This window comes from Anas acuta, chromosome 1 (genome assembly GCF_963932015.1).
Source record: "Anas acuta chromosome 1, bAnaAcu1.1, whole genome shotgun sequence".
NCBI lineage: Eukaryota > Metazoa > Chordata > Aves > Anseriformes > Anatidae > Anas > Anas acuta.
Window position 1 is genome coordinate 66,429,899 of NC_088979.1, and position 4,694 is coordinate 66,434,592.

General features: G+C 42.6%; 1 long non-coding RNA gene across 2 annotated transcripts; it reads right to left on the reverse strand.

Moving 5' to 3' along the window:
• Positions 1-342: 342 nt before the first annotated feature.
• On the reverse strand, positions 343-3,787 carry LOC137855873 (uncharacterized). Of its 2 annotated transcripts, XR_011096022.1 has the most exons (4): positions 3,682-3,787; positions 3,152-3,259; positions 2,934-3,058; positions 343-1,989 (listed from the first exon to the last, which is right to left on the reverse strand). It is a non-coding gene; the product is annotated as an uncharacterized lncRNA (long non-coding RNA). The 2 variants fall into 2 exon arrangements; XR_011096021.1 differs by lacking the exon at positions 3,682-3,787 and having other exon boundaries at positions 3,152-3,651.
• Between the last annotated feature and the right edge of the window lie 907 nt (positions 3,788-4,694).

Here is a 4,694-nt window from a genome sequence, read left to right on the forward strand (position 1 = left end):
ACTCACCCCAGTAGCTCCATATCCCTGTTGTACTGGGGAGCCCAGAACTGGACACAATGCCCCAGGTGTGGCCTCTTCTTGGTCCAGCCCTCTGGCCTGTCCAGGCCCCCTGAATGGCAGCACAGCCCTCTGGGGTATCAGCGAGTCCTCCTCACAGCAGGCTCACTGCAGAGGTTTCAACCCTTCCTCTCCCCATCAATGTGAGCAGTAGCCAGGAAAATGATGCTGGGGATTGATGAGGGGCTAAGCTCTCCTTTTTTCCTTCCTCCAGTAAATCTCCACTGGCACTTTTCATCTTATCAGTTTGCATTTGGTAGATTTCTGCTTATGCTTTTGAGGAGGTAGGTGCCCTACTTCGATGTCTAGCATCCCACAATGACATCTGTGCTTTCACATCCGTCCCTCTGAGTGGGAAGCTGTGACCATGGCTGTCAGGAGACCGATGTCCAAAGCAGCTACCACTGAGATAAATCCCACAGACCTTATTCAGTTCTTAGCTTGGCAAAACCCCAGTGAAGATAAGGAGAGTTTTAACTGATTGAAGATGTCAGGTTCCAATAATGAGCATGGCCATGGTTCCTGAAATCTGTTTTCATGAATTTGCTCAAGACTATTCAGAGGTGTTTCTGACATTTGGCAACATTAATATTTAAGCCTTCCTGTGTTATTTTTGCTAAAGGAATTAGAAATTAGCATGTCATGATCATAATACAGCAGCTGAAAATAAAGGGCCAGATTGTGCCCTCAATCCACACGCACAATTCCCACTGATGTCATTGGAAATTGTGCGTATGCCTCTGAGGGCAGAATTTGGCCTAGCCTGCCTCTTCTCTTCTTGCAGCATGCATATTGCACTTGCTGCTGCTAACAGCAGTGCTGTGCAACAAGAGAGGAACCCATGCCTAAATTATTTAGCAAGTTGATGACCTGCAGAGTTTTTTCCTTCCTTTTTTTGGTAAAGAGTGAAACTGCAATTCTTCTAATAGCTTAAATTGATGCTTTTGCAGACGGATCCTGCAAAGAAGGGGATGTCTCTGGCAGATGAGCATATTGGAGCCTGGACAAATGGGCTCAGCACATTTCTGAAAAGAGTGACAGAGATGTCACTGGGACTGCCGTGGGGCAGGGGTGATGGCGGGGTGACCACTGGTTGCTCATTCCAACTCTGGGTGATAAAACACTGCATCATTTCTTCCCTTGAGCTGAGACCTGATGGACTTGGCCTATACTAAATGCTGTCCTAAAGAAGGATGCTTTCCTGAGCCAAGCCGTTTGGCTGTAAATTTTTTTTACTTCATAAGTCATCAAAAGAAGGGATGCTTACACTGCATTTATAACTATTAAAAAAGTCTTCAATAGAAAAATTGCTCAGAAGATAGGGATGGGGATAGTTCTTTGAAAAATATTCTTCTTCCTTTGCTTTCCTCCCCCAAAATATTCAGAAGTAAACCAATCTTGAAAACAGCTTGATTCATCAGCAACAGAGTACTCTCATGTAGCAAAATCAAAAAAAAAGGTGTCAGCTGTGACAAGACTGTATGTGCTATATGTACGCTTTAAAAGTGAGTGGTAGCAGACATTTTGAGACACCATATTGTGATGTAGCAAACTACATAAATACAAATCTTTGCTGCTGAAGCCAGGGATCTGACTCAAACCCTGACAAAGTCTGAATGACTGCTTTTCCATTGACTTCATTGGTGTCTGTCCTGCTCTAGGTGCTCAGAAGGGCAACTTCCAAATTGTGCTCCACTGGTCACTGCTGCTGAAACTGCAGAGAGATGAGTTCCCACTCCCCTCGCTTGTCTCCAGCTGTTAAATCGCAGTAAGAGAAACACACCAAATACTTTCCAACTGCTCTTTACCCGTGATAATAATTGCTTCATCATAGTTACCACAGGGATCCACTGCCATCATGACTAGAAGGAAATATAGTCCATATGGGGGGAGATGGTCCATTACATATCTTGCTGTTGAATTTGAATCAGCCTGTAAAAAAAAAAAAAAAAAGAAAGGAGTCTACCATGTGCTGGATATCCAGAGGTGATTAGTCTTTCCTGGGCTTCCACTTTGAGACAGTAGATTTTTAAAAGATGGACATGCAGTGTGAGCTCTTCCCCAAAGAAGAGCATGTAAACTGCAATCCCTACCCCATAAAAAGCTACAGTCCATCACTTGCCACTTCTGCAAGTTTAGGATTTCAGACACAAAGAAATACAATGGAAAAAAAATAAAATCCAACTTTTTTTGGTCTGTGACTATGCCATACAATCAGCAAGACCAAAGCCAAAACCATCAGCAGCAGAATTACACATCTGCTGACATAACTATAAAGAAGAATTAATGCTGAAAGTAGTGAAAAGAAAACCATCACACAGGATTCTGTACACTGTACTTTAGGATCGGAGAAAATAAGAGGCTTTCAGAGCTCTGGGACAGCATTTCTGGCATTACTATTATTATTAAACATTTTGTATGAAGTAGTTATGGCAGACTGGGGAAGAAGGGGTCAGGGGTTGCAAATCTTGCTGTCAGTACTAAGGCCCTGCTCCTGCTCCCAGTGAAGGGAAAAGGACATCTCCTGAGGCACATCAGAGAAAATATATGAGTTGACACTTTAAAAATTAAGCGTCCTAGAATCGCTGTGTCGATTATTATCCCAGAGACAGCTTAAGCGATTTGCGCACAGTCACAGAGCGAATTGGGGCTGAGCCAGGAATAGAAGACCGGGCTCCCAGTTGCTGGTCTTGCTCTCTTACCACTAGGCACATCCCCAGCTGTACGCTGAAATCCATGTGGGGAAGAAAATCCAAAATCAAAGATTTATCTCACTTTTAATGCAGCTTCATACTGCTCTGCAGCACAGACACAGAGTCAAATGTTACTGCCCTGGCTAAGCAAGATAACTCACTGATTTCAAAGGAATCGCTCACCTGATGGATTTTGGCTTCACAGCACCAAACAAATCATTCAAATCCCTACAGCATCAATGCTTGCTGGGAGAAGAACAGACCAAGTGGTAGTCTGGGATTAGTGGCTTGAGCAATTTCAGATAAACCTATTATATAAAATTACAGTTGTGTGTTACTAATGGGTTCCTCACTCATTAATATGCAAAGGAAAATAACTTTGCTAGAGCTCTTGGTATCACCTGGCTATGCGGAGCGGAGAGGTTAAATACAGAACAGACCACACTTGTAAGAAGATTAATGCATACAACAGGGATAGTAGCAGGCTTCTGCTGGCTCTAATCTGGCATCTGACCGGGACAGGGAGAGAGAGAGAGAAGGAAACTCTAAGCCAGTTAAAGTAGTGGATTATTGATGACAGAGGATTCACAGCTGATAGGGGAGCTGGAAAGAGCAGGTACTAGGGATGAAACACAGGGCAGAGCACATAGCAAAAAGACAATACTAGATTTTACAGGGAATGCCTAACACATGGAAAGGAAAGCAGTGGGTAGAACAACGATATCGGCTTTCCACAACTACAGGGTTGGGGTGAGCAAGGGGAGAAGAATCTGTGCAGGTCCCAGCTTCCTCTCTAAAATTACATTTTACACACCAAGGTTAAAAACAAACAAAAAACAAACAAACAAACAAAAAAGTCACTAAGCTATTTGAACAAGGATTTGAACGTGGACAAATAAATGAACTGAAAAGGGAAAAAGTCTTCCAAGACCTCCCTGCCGTCCTCTGCTCAGACAAACACTGGGTGGAGAAAAGCACTGCAAATTACTAACAGTTACAGAAAGTCTGGCGAAGACTTTCATGTAGTTAATGTTATCTTGGGGAGGAGGCAGCTGGGAGTAGGCTGGGGTAGCACCAGGCTTCTGCAGCACAGCTGGCTAATCAGGATAAACCCCAACAGCCACTTTTAATGATGGGTAATTTTAAAGAAAATGACTTTGTTACAGTTCTGGAGTGATGTTTAGCAGTGACATTTGGGAGCAGCTTGATTCTTTTTCTTTGCTTGCTTGGTCCTGAAGAAGGGTGGTTGAGGCACTGAGTAGGGCCCCAGGGTATCAGGAGTAGGTGACAGATCTGAGGGGAGAAATGGAAACCAATTGCCTACACCAGTAAGGAATTTGGCACAGCAAAGTGGCAAATTCACAGTCCGGAGGCATTTATTAGAATTTTTGTATTATACCTGATGGGCTGAGTGGAATTATTAATATAATTCCATTAATATGCTTCTAGGCAATTAAAATCATTGCGCTCCCAGGGTTTCTGCCCTAGGATGGAGTTTGTTAAAACCAGCACTGTTGGAACTTCTTAGATTTTAAATTTCTTCCTGTAGCTCTTCTCTTTGTCTCATAGATAGAGCCTGGTGATGCTACAGGTATGACTGAGATGATGATGTCTCTGTTCCAAGTTGTTGGTATTTCAGCATGAATTTTCTTTTCATTTGGGGTGTGAATAGGACAACTTGTAGTGATGTGTTAAGAAACCGTACTACAGTCTGGGTCATGATTAAGTTACAGTAAAATTACAGACTGTCTAGAAGAAAATGAGCAATCTCAGCTGTGAATATTGTAGAATGCATTATCTCACAGATTTATTTATTTCAATACTGCCTGTTTAAAATTCTGCAGGGTTCCTTGAGCTGTATATAGGTGCTAATTTAAGTCAGAAAGGGAAAAAAAAAAAAAAGGATGTATGTTGAATTATATTTGTGCATAGAATTCACAAAAC